General features: G+C 39.8%; 1 pseudogene across 1 annotated transcript; it reads right to left on the bottom strand.

The window, feature by feature from the left end:
- Positions 1-838: 838 nt before the first annotated feature.
- LOC309863783 (small ribosomal subunit protein eS6 pseudogene) lies at positions 839-1,651 on the bottom strand (annotated as a pseudogene). Its single transcript has one exon. The product of its transcript is annotated as a small ribosomal subunit protein eS6 pseudogene (transcript).
- Positions 1,652-17,523: the final 15,872 nt, after the last annotated feature.

Here is a 17,523-nt window from a genome sequence, read left to right as displayed (position 1 = left end):
GAGAGGGGCAAGCAGACTCACCACTGAGAAGGGACCCACTGGGCTTGATCCCAGGACCTGGGGATCATGACCTGAGCCCAAGTCAGGTGCTTAACCAACTGAGCCACCCAGGAGTCCCCAAGGAAAAAAATTCTTAAACGATGTCCTTTAGCTAGATAGCTCACCGGACTGACTATTTATCTCAGCCCCAAATGCACCCTTTCAAAGCTTCTGTATTGATGCTGCCACTGGGACTGTGCTGATTACCTTTCGCAGACTCCTTTGCCAGCTGGTGTTAAATTCTGCCGGTTCCAGAGCCGGAGTAGAAGATGGGTGGAGGAAGAAGACTTCTTTCTCAATTTGGAGCTGTTTCTAACTGTGTTGGCCAAGCTTCTGTCAATTGCCTCAGCTTGATCAGCCCCTCAGAGGTAGCCCAGGCCACAGACACTTCTCAGAGGCCTGATCCAAAGGTTCCCTTCCTCCTCGGAGTGAATGGTAATCCCGAGATCTTCTCTTCTGTTTCCCCAGACCTAGGTGTAGCTGCTGCTTCTGCCTTTAGCTCTGGATGGTCTTCTTATTCCACTCTTGTGTTCAGTTCTACAAGCCTCGAGTAACCAGTTCTCTCTGTAAAATCTCCCTGTTAACATACTCCCTGTTTTTCTTCATCTTTTGTCCGCCCCCCGCCCCCGCATTGGACTCTGATGGAGACAGTACTGTGCTCTGATAGTTGTAACATGGAGGGGCATCTACTTCTGAACAGAAGACTGAACCAAAAAGGAAAAAAAATTGCTAAGTTTTGCTCTTCAGTTCAACCCCTTACTATCTTCTTCTTTTTTTTTTTTTTTTTGGATTAAATGTCTAATCTTATTTATTTGTCACTCTTAGAAAATCTCATTTTTGACTGGACTCAGACTTAGAGGTAGAAGCTCTCAGAGAGGACAGCCTCCGTCTCTTGGCAATCTGTTCCTGGCGTTTTTCTTTGGCCTCCTTCATTCTCTTGGCCAAAAGTTTAGCATATTCTGCAGCCTCTTCGTGTTTTTCTTAGTGCGCTGTTTCTTCAAAGCAACACGCCGACGTTTGTGTTGGAGGACACGTGGAGTAACAAGATGCTGTATCTTGGGCGCTTTGGTTCTAGGTTTCTTACCTTCTTTGTTTAAGGGCTTTCTCACAACATACCGGCGGACATCATCTTCTTTAGAGAGATTGAAGAGTTTGCGGATTCTGCTGGCTCTTTTGGGCCCCAGGCGTCGAGGCACAGTAGTATCAGTGAGTCCAGGAATATCCTTCTCCCCTTTCTTTACAATGACCAAGTTGAGAACACTGAGATTGGCATCCACGATGCAACTCGAACAGATTTGCGCTTTCTCTCTCCCGTCCTCCTTGGTCTGTAGCAGGAATGCCCCTTACTCAGCAGCAGGTGGACATGGCCATGGGTCAAGACACCTTGCTTCATGGGGAAGCCTTGTTTGTCATTGCCACCACTGATTGGGACCACATAACCCTTCCATTCTTCACCGAGGGCGTCCGCAGCAACTTCTGTGGCCATACGCTTCTCATAAAAGGTACGAAGTTTGCGTTCATCATCCACTTCAATGAGTTTCTGGCAACCAGTAGCTGGGAAAGAGATGTTCAGCTTCATCCTGAAGCAGTCTACCGCTTCTGAGGCGCCACGGAAAAGAGCAACCCTTACTATCTTCTTAATTAAAAATTTTTAATTCATCTCAGTTTGAGCATGTCATACTTGTTTTTCAAACTGCCTGCACCTATAACCACTGATAAAGCCTCCTATTCCAGTGAATGAATTTCCATATAAAATAAACATCTGAGTTTCTTTCTCTTAGACTATGTAGCACATTTTCATAAAAACACAAATCTACTTTGGATGTACTTTCCACTGTGTCTGTACAGCTAGAGGTCACCTAGTAATGTATTACCATGCTACTCCCCAGATCTAAGTAAGAGACTACCAAATTTCCATCTTCAGTCATCTATTCTGAGCTCTTCTAGTGGCAGGATTTCCAACCCTTCCTTTTACGTTTTTAAGTCATGTCCTTTCACCTGTAGAATTTGCAGAGCCTCTTGGACACTTTCTGTCCTCCTCCTCCTGTGACTAGGTTGTATTTAAGTATGGCAGAATGAGGTTGATGGAGGGTATTCTTCAGAAGGAGTATTTAAGAAAATTTCGTAAATGCTTTGTACCAATTACTAATTTATTGCCTCCCACCTCCAAATCTATCTTTCATTGCCTGCTCTAGAATAATGGACTTTCTCCTTCCTCCTTAAGCATTGTCAGTAGAGGGGTTGTGAGCATGCTGGGGAAAAAAGGGGCTTCCTGGCTGCAGGGCACTCTTCCCTCCCCAGGCTTTAGCAGTGGCCAGCAACACTTGGGGCCAATAGCATATGGTACCTTCCAATAAACAGCTTTTCATGGCGCCTCCCGGGTGACTGCATCTGAGAGCTGGTGGCAAGATCTTTCTCCATGAACACCTTCCAGCATGCCAGGGGGTGGATTTCCAGCAAGTTTCACCAGTGTGGCACCTTAGCAAACTTGGTGATCCAGTGATAAGGCCATGTGATTTCCCACAAAGTCTGCATGTCAACACCAATGAGGCCCCCTTCCTTGGGGCTCTATCTCAACCCCGTGAGCGATGGCTGCTCCCAACATCTGCTATTCACGTATCCTTTAGCACTCTCTTCACCTCTTGCTAGACGGTCCCTCATTACTCTAACCCTCTGTTACAGTTAATAATTCTTTATATAGAACTTTCCCTGTTCAAATTACTATGTCATTCATCTCTCCTGACTGAACCCTGATAGTACATACTCATTTGCTATATTTTGTCCCATTCCACCTGTTACCAATACAAAACTATGCAAATATTAAGTATCATCTATGACCAGTGATTAATCACAGCACAAATGTATATTAGAGGAAGAAGTCAAGGTTTGAAAGGTTTATTCATCTTAGTGTAGGTTTTTAGCCTTTATCCCATCATATTCCTGCTTCAACTAGATGGTTACAGACTTGCCTTGCTTTTAAACCTCACCTTCAGTGTTACACATCAGTTGGTTTGTCTGCCCTGTCCTGCACCTTCTCATTTTGGAAAGGACAACCATTCCTTCTTGGGGGGGTCTTCTCCTCTCCCTTTCCCACCCACTCTTCTAAATGGGTGATTTTATACGAAGTTGCCAGTAACACACACTGTTACAGGATTGAGCATAGGACTCAAGTCTAGCCAGTTGGAGACTTTGGTTAGGATGCTTTAGATTTAGAAGTTAAAGGAGCAAGTCATTTCCTGTCTGGCCAGCCTGGGGAGATGTGAACTTGGACCTGATGGTAACTATAGTTCCAGCCTTGTAGGAAAAAGTCAGTCTAAGACAATGAGGTTAATATGTGGCCGGGGTGGGGGCGGGGGAGCAACAATAGGAGGAAAGGGGAAAAAAAATGTTAGAGCACTCTAACTGGTTAGATGGTAATCTTCACATCTAATACAGTGCTATGCACATGTTTTGCTGATTAACTGATGGTTGGAAATCCCATGGGGCTAAGATATGGTTATCTGTTTCCCTTTCATGGTCTTGTTTAACTATCTATTACAGTAATTATGCCTAAGAAATATTCAGATAGCATATTGTAATAATAATAGCCTCTATTTATTAAGCCTCTGGTATATTTAAAGAACTATATTTTATGTACATTATCTTATGTGATTGTAACACTATGAAGTATTATTTCCATTTTAAAGATTTTGAGAGAGAGAAAGAGAGAGAGAGAGAAGGAACATGTGGAAGCATGCCAGGGGAACAAGCAAGAGCTGGGGGAGGGGCAGAGGAAGAGAGAAGCAGACTTCCTGCTGAGTGCAGAACCCCTCCCCAACCAGCCAATCCCAGGAACCCAAGATCACCACCTGAGCCAAAGTCAGACTCCCAACTAACTGAGCCAACCAGGCACCCCAGTATCATTTCTATTTTAAATGTAAGAACACCAAAGTTAAATTAATGTGACAGAATTTGAACCAAGGCTGAAATGACTCCAAGGTTCATCCACCAAGCTATGCTGCTTCACCTGTAATGCTTATATATTATATTTTAAAAGGAAGACCTCTGGGGGTATATTGTATATACTTTTCTCTTTGGCTATAGGAGATGGCTTAGGGAGAATAATTAGGTGGAGTCCAGGAGTACCAAATAATCATTACCAAACACTGGACATCTAAAGACATTTTTTTTTAGAAGTTCTGAATCTTCTCAATATGAAGATAGATCTTTTTTACCTTCCTGTTTAACGGTATACACTCAACAGGATGAGGGCAGTGTTAAGAATGGTCCCATCAGCCTGATTTGCCTTTGATGTTGCTCTGTATTGCACTGAAGAGAAGCCTTGTACACAGACTTGAAATAAAACCAGTGACCATTTAGGGACACCTGTGTGGCTCAGTTGGTTGACATGTCTGCTTTTGGCTCAGGTCATGATCCTGGGGTTCTGGGATTGAGCCCCTACTTGGGCTCCCTGCTCAGCAGGAAGTCTGCTTCTCCGCCCCTCTCCCCCAATATTTGTTCACTCACTCTCTCTCTCAAATAAATAAATAAAATCTTTAAAACCAGTGACCATTTAAAGCTAATTTTATTTTTCCAAAAAGAGTATAAACAGTTATGAATAAGTAGGCTTGATAGTTGGTTGTGTCTTAATATCCCCTAACCAAATTGCCTTTTTTGTTTAAATTTTTTTGAAAAAAATAAAAGGAACTTATTTCAATTTTTATATCAAATTAAACTCATACATTAAGAAGATATACAAGGAACCGCATTTTCTCAATAAATACCACACCTTAGAGTGTGGAATTATTAGATTTTAGGTCATAAATCAAAATTACTTCAAATTTTAAAGGTTTTGTTGGCTAGGTGACCCAACTAATTCTTTTTTTCCTAAGATAGTTTGAGCAATTATCCATAAAAATGTACTTGTTAGTTTTATCACTGATTTTTTTTAAAGGACTATGACTGATGTAAATAAAGTAATTGCAATTCCTTTTTGTTGTAGTTCACATTTCAGCTTTACATCTGTTCTCAGAAAGAAGCTTGAAGAGATTTGTGGGCAGTACTGACACTTGTAGTCAGATAATATTTCATGACTGTATTTATGATGCCAAAACAGATAAAAGAAAAGCAAAACATTTGTTACATCAGTCAAGTTTTGGTTCTCAAGAATGGTAAATAACTGCTTTATTGTCACACAGTATATTAAGTTTTGCTTTTATTTTTCTCTCTGTTCTAATTGAAATTACAAGTTCTCCAGAACTTGAAGACTAATTTTGTACCAATAAAGAAACAGTAAAGATCAATAAAAATCTTCACTCTAAAGAGCATCGTAAAGTCAGACCGATGAAGTTAGGCCTCACTTAATGTCGAATTGGATTTTAGAATCAACTCTATGGAGGAAGTTCTAGTAAAACTTAAACTCTCTAGAAGATTTAAAAAAATATATATCTTATTTATTATTCATTTGACAGAGAGAGACCACAAGTAGGCAGAGCAACAGACAGAGAGAGGGGGAAGCAGGCTCCCTGCTGAGCAGAGAGCCCCATGTGGGACTCCATCCCAACCCTGGGATCATGACCTGAGCTGAAGGCTCAGGCTTAACCCACTGAGCCATCCAGGCGCCCCTCTAGAAGATTTTTGTTTTAAATAACTTCCCATGGTTTGACACAAATGCAGAAAGCAGTTAGTCTGCATGAGGGCACATATTCACAAATGGACTGCTATTCCAGTGTTGCAAACCAATTTATTCACAGCCAATCAAATCCTTTTAGCAAATGCGCAGATTTTCACATTATCGACCCAAAGTGATAGGAACACACGTACACACCTCTCCAATTTTTAAAAAAATATTTATTTATTTAAGTAATCTTTATATCTAACATGGGGCTCAAACTCATGCTCTTCCCACTGAGTCCGCCAAACTCTCCCTTCTCTGATGTTTTTGAAGGATATTTTAGAGGGACCTTTTTTCCCCTGTGATTAGTAACACTGAGGATTATATAAGTGTTTACTTCTGCCTTGTGAGATTTTCCAATCGTTCAGTTGAATTCTTTTTTTTTTCTGATTACTTCTGAAATGAAACAGAAAATTAGATAAGTAGATACATTTTCTATCCTTGGAAAACACTGTTTATTATAATCTTACCTCTTAATAGCAAAAAGGAGATCCAAATGCATTGAAGCCATCAAGGGCCATGCCAGAAAATAGCAAAATTCTCTGCTTAGAGAGGCTGAAAATTAAGTGCAAACCCATCACTGCCCCCTCCCACCTTACACTCTCTCCATGTTGGGCTAGTAATGAAAACAATTAGAGACTCTTTCTTAAAAGTCAGAGGGAAAAAAATTAAAGACAGTTTCAGAGGGCATAAAATTACACTCCCAAATACACACTAAGAAAATGCCTAAATCAAACAGTCCCCAGACACACGATGTGGTATGTCTACCACTGTTTGCCTATGTAAATTTTTCTTATCACTTCCTTATTTAAAACGTGGAGTGGGCAGACTGTTTTAATCTGGAGTTTTTACTCTTGTAACCTAGGAACAATAATTTGAGGCTTCTAAGTAGGTAAGTGTCACCATGGAGACAAAAAGAAATCTCTCTGAGATATCCTTTTGCCTGGAGCTTACCACTAAAAAAAGGATGTGAAGCTCAAAGTATATTCAGATCAGCTCATGGGCTGAACCTTTGGTCTGTATTTGCCCCAAAAGGTGGGATTTTAAATGTCCAGATACATTGTTAGTTGGTATATAAAAGGTTACACCTCTTTGGGGTAAAACCTCTGTGGAGAACTATTTGCAAATAATCATCAAAATTACAATTACACAGACTCTTTGACCCAGCATGTCTACTGGGAAGAATTTATCCTATATATATATATATATATATATATATATATATATATGAAAGATGCTAAGTAATATGCTATGTCTAATATACGCTAAGTAATAAATACGTAAGGTTACATGTTGTAACATTATTTGCAATAGCAAAAGCTTGGAAGCAACCTAAATTTCTATTCACAGGGCACTGGTGAGTATAAACTATGGAATATTCCACAGCCATATTGATAGGTAATGATATATTTAAGATACATTAGGAGGCAAAAATAACAAGTGAAGTAATAAGCAAAGTGGGTAGTATGCTGTTATTTGTGTAAAAAGGTGGGATCAGTGGCGCTTGGGTAGCTCAGCTGGTTAAGGGTCTGCCTTCAGCTGGTGATTCCAGGACCCAGGGTTCAAGTCCCACATTGGGGGGTAGGAGGGCGAGGCTCCCACCTCCCTGCTCCACAGGGAGTCTGCTATTCCCTCTCCCTCCCCCCGCCCCCACTTGTGTTTTCTCTCTCTCTTTCACTCATTGTCTCTCTCAAATAACTCAATAAAATCTTTTTTTTTTTTTTAAAGCAGAATCATAGTCATATTTATCTGTTTGTAAGTGCATGACATATCTTTGGATGGATTCACCAGGAAGCGCTCACACTGGTTGTCTCACGAAGAGTGTAACTGGGGTACTAGATGGGAGGAAGTCCTTTCACCGTATAGTTTTTAGTACCTTTTGAATTTTGAACCACGTAAATATACTATTTAAAAGATAAATAAATTTAAGTAAAACAAAACAAAAATACGTACTGATGAACAGAACTATTTCTCGATCCCCACAAGTTTTATTGGTTCTACCCACAGTTAGGAATGTCTTCTCATCTCTGACTTTTAGCTTTTATAAAATGATTTCCTATTTTATAAAATTTTTTAAAATTCCCGATTTTATAAAATGATTTCCCTACATGGAAAAAGTATGTTCTGGAAAATGTATGAAAATAGTAATAGCTAATTAAACATATGCTAATTGCCAGGCAGTATACTCAACTCTGCATGTTTTCTCACTTAACTTTTTTTCCTTGTCCACCATCCTGCCCAAAATTCTCACTTAATTTTCACAACTCCACGAGACAGCTACTATTCTTATCTTCATGTTACGGAGGAGGACATTGATATAACACAGCCAGGATTCACACCAAGTCTTACAGACTCAAAAGCTTGTATTTAATCACTCTGCCATACTGTTCATATTTTCCTCTTTCAGTGTACTTGAAGTTTTCAAAGATCTTTGGCTGTACCTCAGCTTGTGAAAATAGATAAGTAACAGAAAAATATATAGGCATTATTTGACGACAGCTTATCTCATCGGATGAGTAGAAAAATATTGTTTCAGAATACACGCCACATAGGTTGGCTACATTTCTTACATGCAAATACAGAGTAATCTTGAAGCCATCTGGTCAGAATCACAAGTCATTAAATATAATTTGTGATTGAATAGGAACCTTTAACAAGAGTGAAATTAGTCCTCGAAAACAAAACAGGCAAAAACAAAACTAAACTAAACTAAACTAAACTAAACTAAACTAAACTAAACTCTTCCTTAGTATTAAGAGTCAGATGTGAAAATATCAGTTAGCTCTGGGCTTGTACAAATTTACAATTTCTTAGACTGACTTGGACTTGAGTCTTTTGTAGCTCAAGTTTCACTTAGCATTGGCAATACTCAACCTTGGTTTTCAAAGGATAAAGATATTTGAAAAGCATCATAGGCCTTCAAATATTTTATGCCAAACAATGCTGATTACTTAAATACAAACAAATCAGTAACATCTAGATTATTTGCAACTTCATATGCAATTTTAAGGAGAAAAAAATAAAACGCCTGAAAGAATGTATTTAGGGCTTGGTCAAATATAAAATTTAAAAAACAGACTTCCTTGGGGAGGTTTGTGGAATTTCATCCATCAAAAGATTACCTACAACCATTATGTAAGTCAAGAGACTAAAATTTAAAAAGATCATTACCTTGTTGCATAACAAGAAAAATACTCAGCAGTATTTATGTAAATAATAATACCATCCTACATTAAATGGTTTGTAGGTTATAAGACAACTTTTCTATATTTTATAAAATTAATAACTGAATTTTTAAAGATAATTGCAAAAATATTTCAAGTATTTAGATGATTTCAATATCTTAATTTAAAATTCTTTTTAAAGATTTTATTTATTTGATGGGGAGCCTGGGTGGCTCAGTGGGTTAAGCCTCTGCCTTCAGCTCGTGTCATAATCTCAGGGTCCTGGGATGGAGCCCTGCATCGGGCTCTCTGCACAGCAGGGAGCCGCCCCCCTGCCCCCCCGCCTGCCTCTTTGCCTACTTGTGATCTCTGTCTCTGTCAAATAAATAAAATAAAATAAAATCTTAAAAAAAAAGATTTTATTTATTTGAGAGAGAGAGCACAGAGGGAGAGTGAGAGGGGGAAGTAGGCTCCCTGCTGAGCAGAGAGCCTGATGATGGCTGATGTAGGGCTCAATACCAGGACCCTGAGATCATGACCTGAACCAAAATCAGACGCTTAAACGACTGAGCCACCCACGTGCCCCAATTTTAATTTTTTAAAAACTTTTTTATTTTTTATTTTTTAAGTAATCCCTACACCCAGCATGGGACCCAAACTTACAACCCCAAGATCAAGAGTCACGATTTCTACAGCTGAGCCAGCCAGTTGCCCCAGCACCTTTCAGTTTTTAAAAAAAATTTTTTAAAAGATTTTATTTATTTGACAGGCATAGATCACAAGTAGACAGAGAGGGAGAAAGGGAAGCAGGCTCTCCACTGAGCAGAGAGCCCGATGTGGAGCTCGATCCCAGGACCCTGAGATCATCACCTAAGCCGAAGGCAGAGGGTTAACCCACTGAGACACCCAGGCACCCTGCATCTTTCAATTTTTAAAACTCCTACTTACTTCCCCAAGAGTTTGAGGTAGTTTATAATGAAATATACATATTGTTTCTATCAAAGTCCAGGCAAGAAAACAGAAACCACTCAAGGTCTTTCACAAGAAGGTATTTTTTTTTTTAATTTATTTTTTATTGCAGAAAGGGATTTTCATTCAGAGAATTACCTGGTTCACACACAAGTGACAGAAAAGCTAAGAAGGCAAATGTAGGACACTGAGGCAACACAGGAATTAGCAACCCAGTATGCTCCCAATGCCCCAGAGCGGGAAGACAACCAGAGGAGGCAGATTAACCAAAGTCCAGAAAATGGACTAAAGTCACCAATCTGTTGACACTGAGCCGGGATAGGATGGCCCGCCTGGCAGAAACTGAAACCAAGAATGTGACACAGCCACTTCCACAGGTGCTGCCTGAGCTGAGTTATGAATAATTGACCTTCTCTTCTCCTGTACTTCAGTCTTCTGTCCGTGCCTTTCATTGGCTGAGCCTTCCTTGTAGCCAGCGCAAAAGGAAGGAGGAAATGTAGCTCCCTCTGATATAGATTAGAGCTCAGGTAAGGCAGAAGATGGATTCGAGGTCTGGCTTTTTTGCTGTTCAGCAACTACTCTTACCCTAAGAGCAACTTCATCTAACATCTTCATCTAGCATCTTCATCTAAGAGCATCTTTTTTTTTTTAAGATTTTATGTATTTATTTATTTATTTGACAGACAGATCACAAGTAGGCAGAGAGGCAGGAAGAGAGAGAGGGGAGGAAGCAGGCTCCCTGCTGAGCAGAGAGCCTGACCTGAGATTGTGACCTGAGCCAAAAGGCAGAGGTTCAACCTACTGAGCCACCCAGGTGCCCCTAAGAGCAACTTCTGTCTAACACAAAGCAACTATGCATCATGCAAACAAAGATACTGAACTCTTCTTCCTAGCAAGGGGCGGGGGGGGGGGCCACAAAACCTTACCAGCGATTGTGTCCATTCTCTAGGTTTTCCAGGTGATAAGCAATCGTCCCTGGATGTGGGTCCTCATTGTGATCCTGGTGACCTATGAACTCAATTGTAAAGTTCAGCACTGCTGGTTCTCATTCAAGATACTAGGAAAGAAAAAGGGAAAAATCTGAAACAAAAAGAACAATTTGGTGCGTGTGTGTTTTAAAAAGAGCGTAGCTGCTATGATTCTTATTCTGTAACTATTGCAAGGTTGGGGTGATATTTATTACTTCCTTTACCTTTATCCTGAAACACCTGAGCCCAAAATAGTCCAGCTTTTAAAAAATTATTATTTTTTAGTAATCTTTACACCCAGTGTGGGGCTTGAACTCACAACCCCAAGATCAAGAGTTGTGTGCTTTTCTGACTGAGCCAGCCGAGTGCCCCAGTCCAGCTTTTATTGGGTTATTTTTTATTAGCTCACTAATGGATCAGACCTTGTAATTCTCGTAGTAGGGCAAGGTGCCATCTGACTCTGGTTATGGGCCCGAAAGCAATGGTCGATGAAGCATAGGAGAAATTTGGTAATGAAGCATGCATGATGGCTCTTCCTCCAGCAAACATGGGAGATACCCTGTCATTGGGAGAGGCTTGAGAACAAGGTCCCAAGTCTTATTTAGCCTTTGTTCTGAACTGCAGAACGGTAGCCATAGACGCTGGACTCATTTTACATCCCAGGCTGGACAGTGCATGCCTCTCAGGCCAGGCTGTTCTCATGAATGGTATCCTCTATCTACTTGGAGTACACATTATCTGCACTCTGGGGTTCACACTAGGTCATTTCTCATCACCTCTAGTGACACCAACAGAATCAACAGACTGGCCTCACTGCCCCAGTAGTTGAAACAGAGTGTTGACAGAGAAGGTAGGAAGTGTAGAGGTCAAATTTGGGGATAAGAATCACTGGGGGAGGCCCTAAGGAGTGGGGGTTAACTTGTACAGGACTGACCCCTTTGCAAGATGGTCTTTCAGAAGAAAAACTGCCTTTCTGCAAAGTCCCATGGAAACTGATTACAGCTCAGGGCATAAAGGCACTGGCCAAGGGCAATTGTTGGACCAATGTTCTTCCATCCTGGTTGTAGCAGGGCAGGGAGTCCTGCTCCCCCAACTGTGAATGGTAAGGTCCTGAGTCATGTAACAGCTCATGGCATCATCTAGCTTCAAGAACTTCACACCCCATTTCATGTCAAGGGATAAGGGAACACCTCTGAATCAGTAGGATATACCTAGAATGAAGTTCCAACCCCTGTCATGCTGCTAGTCTATCCCAGCTGTGATCACAGCTAGTGGTGTGCTAGAAGGACTGTTGTTAGCATCATAAAAGTGGCTTAAAAGCCTCATAGTCCAAGGGCTGGGGGTCCTGTCTACAGATTGCTTCTGCCAGGCCAGAAGTTTCTGTACTGCCCCCAAGATGTGTGGCCAATGGGAAGATCTGCACTCCTGAGACTTCTGTTTCCATGAGTCTTCTACTACAAATGCAGCTCTACGTATGGGCTGCATCATTGTTTTGCCTTGTTTGCTCAACACCCAACTTGAGGAGTCTATTCTGACTTTACATATTGTTTAGTTACAGTGATTTCCAGGGTTTGTTTTTTTTTTTTTCAGATTGAATCTAAGCATGATATATTCTTTGAATCTCTGATTATAACTTAACTTTCCCAATTGGCCAATTCATTTTCTATTGTTGTTGTTTTAATCTTAAAGTATCCTAGAGTTTCAATTTTTTTTATAATAACCTATAGATGTTATCCGACTAATTTCTAGCTTCTCATATTACAGATTTGAAGTCAGAAGGCAGTATGTCTTTCTTTGTAAGTAAAATTTCTTGTCAGAAGGCAGTATGTCTTTCTTTGTAAGTAAAATTTCTTCTGACCCAAAGCTTTTATGCTTTCTCAATCTCCTTGGAGTTGCAAATTTACCAGGATAGGCCTAGGAATGTATCTTTTCTTATTAAAACCATCTGGAATTCAGTGAGCCCTTTTAGTCTACATATCTTTCCTCAGCTCAAGGAAATGTTCCTCTGTTATATTTAATTATTTCCTTTTTTCCTATTATTTCTTTTTGTTCCCTCATGCCGTGACTATTATTCATATGTTGGGTCTTCCAGACCTATCATTCAAATCTTTTCTCATTTCCCTAATGGTTTCCATCTCTCTATATTTTTGTTCTAAGCTTTTGTTCTAAGATCACTTGATCTTCAGGCCAGAAATTTCAACCTCAATTTTAAACATCTTTTCTTTGAATTAGTATGCTAAGTATGTAGCCTGTTTATACCATTCACAAAACTTCTTTAAAGTTTCCATCACACTTTTAATTCTCTTCCTGAAGTTCCCTTTTAATAAGGAACCAGTCTGATTAGTCTGTTTATTCATCCTCCCCAGCTGCTAGACCTAGAATATTGACCCTCTTCTTGGGGTTTTGCTTATCTTTGAGAACCACACTTTCCATAGTAACTATGGATTTCAAATACTAACATTGATATTCTCTAGCTGAGGGTCATAGGTTTTCATCTGCCTCAAAAAAGAGACACCAGGGCATCTGAGTGGCTCAGTGAGTTAACGTCTGTCTTCATCTCAGGTCATGATCCCAGCGTCCTGGGGTCAAGTCCCACATCAGGCTCCCTACTCAACAGGGAGTCTGCTTCTCCCTCTACTCCTCCCCCTGCTCCTTCTCTTTCTCTCTCTTGTACTCTCACTCACTCTATCTCACTCCAGTAAATAAATTTTTAAAAATTACAAAAAAAAAAGAAAAGAGAGACACTAGTAGCAGTTCCCTCTGAACTAGCAGTGTTGTTCATTATTGGCCTCACTTCTTCACTCCTCCCTTTAACCATGCCCTTGTGTCTTTGCAGCACCTCCCATTCTGGATAGGACTGTCTGCCTTAGGAATTTAGTCTGGCCTGAGCCATGTGGCTCAATTTGACCAATGGAATATTTTCAAACAGAGGTTTGAAAAAGTACAGGTACGTTTCTACTCACTGCCTGGTTCCTCTGCATGTTCCAGGGGAACACCTCGGGGCTAACTGGTAGAAGGTTAAGGCATATTAAATTAATAAATAATACCTTTAAAACAAACAAACAAACAATTATCTTTGACATAGAGTCAAGTGCTTATTTTATTTATTGTAACAGAATAAGCATCCTGTTAATCTAAACATTGTATCATGGCTTTTTTTAAGTTTATATGAAGTCTAATGGGGGCTCAAGAGAGATGATTTTATTTATTTATTAAAATAGGCCCTATGCCTAATATAGGACTTGAACTAATGACCCTGAGACCAGAGTCACATGTTCTGCTGACTGACACCCCAGAAGATGGTGGTTTTAGATACAACTTTTTAATCTGTTAAATGTGTGTTATAATTTCACTTATAGTCGATTCTCATGGTGGTAGATATAATGTGAATTTTTAATACATTTGAATATTCAAATAATTTTTATTTGAAATGAGAGAGCTATTTATGTTTCAACAAAAGCCTTAAAAATTCTTAAACACAATGTCAATGCATGTCCAAGAGAGAATGAATTCAACTCTCTCATCAAGTCACAAATTGTTTACATATATACATTTTTTTCCAGTTAATGGTAAGAAATGCTTACAATAGAACGATTGTAAAATATACAAACAAAAATAAACCAAACAAGAATCCCCCTTTTCCCATCTAATTCTGCAGGTCACTGAGTATTCTTTATAAACATGATTCAATTGCAACACACCAATCTACATGGATTGTCTATAATTTATCTCCCCTTGTCAGCTGATTTGGAGGCTGTTTCTTATTTTTCTCCAGGATGAATAAGGCTTTAATGATCATACTTGCATTTCGTTCTTTGAATGAATCCCTGGCATATGGTTTCATATATATTTTCAATGGAGTCTTGGACATAGAACTAACATAATAAATAAAAGGATATAAACATTTAAGAATTTCTTGCTACATATTGTCGCATTATTTTCCAGAAATGGTGCATCAATTTTATGCTTCCATCAGCGTATTAATGCAGTATATTAATGCACCACAGCCTTCTCATCGAGCATTAATTGTGGTAATATGTACGTGATATAAATCTTACCATGTTAACTACTTTTAAGTGTATAGTTCTGTGGCATTGAATACATTTGCATTGTTGCACAATCATCACCATCATCCACCTCCAGAAATTTCTCATCTTCCCAAACTTAAACTCAACCCACTAAACACTAACTCCCAGCGCACCTGGGTGGCTCAGTTGGTTAAGAGTCTGCCTTCAGCTCAGGTCATGATCCCAGGGTCCTGGGATGAAGCCCCACATCAGGCTTCCTTCTCAGTGAGGAGTTTGCTTCCCCCTCTCCCTCTAGAGCTTCCCCTCCCTCAGGTGCGCTCCCCTGCACACCCAGAGTGCAGGTGCTTTCTGTCTCAAATAAATAAATAAATAAAATCTTAAAACAAGCAAACAAACAAACACTAACTTCCCCTCTCCCCTCTTCTCAACCCCTACCAACCCGAATTCTACTCTATGAATTCAACTACTCTAGGTACCTCGTACCAATAGGATAATACAATATTTGTCCTTTTGGGACTGGCTGCTTTCACTTAGCATAATGTCTTCAAGATTCATCCACATTGTAGCCTGTGTCAGAATATCCTTCTTTTTAAAACAGGTAATATTCCTTTGCAAGTATATACCGTATTTTGTTTATCCACTCATCTATCACTGGATACTTGGGTTGCTTCCACATTTTGGCTGAGTAGTATTGAATAAAAAAAATAAAAATAAAAAAAGAAAAACACAAAACTCTGGGGCGTCTGGGTGGCTCTGTCATTAATTGTCTGTCTTAGGCTCAGGTCCGGATCCCAGGGGTCCTGGGATCCAGCCCCGCATAGGGCTCCCTGCTCAGCGGGAAGCCTGCTTCTCCCTCTTCACTGCCCCTACTTGTGTTCCCTCTCTTGCTGTGCCTCTTGGTCAACAAACAAACAAACAAACAAACATTCCCCTATGTATCTTTAATAACGTTTATTCAATTTATTATAATGCTGAACACACACAGCCGGACAGACACCTTTTTCCCCCCTCCTGATTAGTTATTTGCATTTTTATTTTGTTTACACTGGATTTTTAGACAAAAGCTTCAGTGACTTCAATAGGTATTATGTAGAATCAATACAGGAATATATTAAGCTAAAAACATCTCATTTATGTTTGTATCCAAAGTGAAAAGTTTTAATAGTTTTTTTATTTGCTTTGGCTTTTTCTTTTTCTTTCCCTTTTTTTTTGCAGTTTGCTTCAACTGCCTTTAGATGGCATTAGATCCTTGGGCATGTTTTATAGAGATTTTTGGATATTGCGTGTGTATGTGTATGTTTTGATAGCTTGATAGATTTAAAGTCTGACCCAAACGTTATCTGGGGCCTAGAATGCAGGCTAATTCAATATAGAAGCTGGACATCTTGAGATCTCTTTCAGGATGCAGGCTATCTTCTGACTAACTTCTTTACTCCTACTTTTTCCTACAGCAAATACTCTCCAGGTCTTTGCCTTGGATTAGGTTGTTTTAGAATAAAAATCTTAAGGGGCGCCTGGGTGGCTCAGTGGGTTAAGCTGCTGCCTTTGGCTCAGGTCATGATCTCAGGGTCCTGGGATCGAGTCCCGCATTGGGCTCTCTGCTCAGCGGGGAGCCTGCTTCCCTTCCTCTCTGCCTGCCTCTCTGCCTGCTTGTGATCTCTCTCTGTCAAATAAAATAAATAAAATATAAAAAAAAAAAGAATGAAAATCTTAAAACTGTTCTGAAGTGCACTGTGAGGTCCTAAGCAAAATAGAGACTCCTCTGTTTTCTCCATCTTCTCTCCCACACATGGTTGGATTGAAGGGGAAAATCCTTTCATTAGAGTAAGGAATCCTTTACCCTCACTTTTCTGAACCAACAGTTCAGACATCAGAATTTATAGTTCTGCTTGACATAATAGAAGCTTAAACCAAATACCTAGCAATGAAAGTTGTGGAGAAGAATGTGGGGAAGGATGGTGCCACCTTCCTGATTCTGATATTTTGATTTTGGTGTGAAGCAATGACATCTGTATTCTCTCTCTCTCTCTCTCTTTTTTTTTTTTTTTAAAATTTTTTAGTTGTTTTGCTACTGCACTCAGATCATGTGGTGGATTCTTTTTTTTAAAATTCTCAAGCGGGTTTGACCCCTTTAAAAGATGCTTTACTCTCAGGAAAAGGAAACCTGACACTAGTCCATTTCACTTTGTTTTCATGGGTTTGACTAGGCCTTGGGAGGTCAAGGGATCTGCCCAGGGGTCTCAGCGTTGGTGACTTGGCGGTTAGCCTTCCCTACACTGCATTGGAATCAGCTGGCTCCAGGTTTTTGTTCCGTCTAGCCACTAGACCACATTGTCTTCCAAATGAAACCAGAGTGTGGCTGAAAGCCGGAAGGAAGCTTTTCAACTCACTTGAATGTTTGCATAAAGACTTCTTTTAAAGCAAAGATGGGAACAGTAAGAATAGCCTTTTCCATAAGTGAGTGATTTGGATCAAATCTGTACCTTTTGAAACATTAGCTTTTTCTTTGGCAGATTACTGCCGAAAACACTGCCTGTTTGTATAGATAACTGACATATATCACATATGTAATAACACTTTGAGTACTTTTAAAGGAAAAAAGAAAAAACCAAGTTTCTACCCTATTTAGGACAGAAGGCTCACAAATTTTGAAAACAAATGTAAATCCTTACATTTGTTATCTCAAATAGCATTTACAGTGA

The sequence above is a fragment of the Mustela nivalis genome (genome assembly GCF_964662115.1).
Source record: "Mustela nivalis genome assembly, chromosome: 4".
Taxonomy (NCBI): domain Eukaryota; kingdom Metazoa; phylum Chordata; class Mammalia; order Carnivora; family Mustelidae; genus Mustela; species Mustela nivalis.
This window is presented reverse-complemented; position numbering and strand designations above follow the sequence as displayed.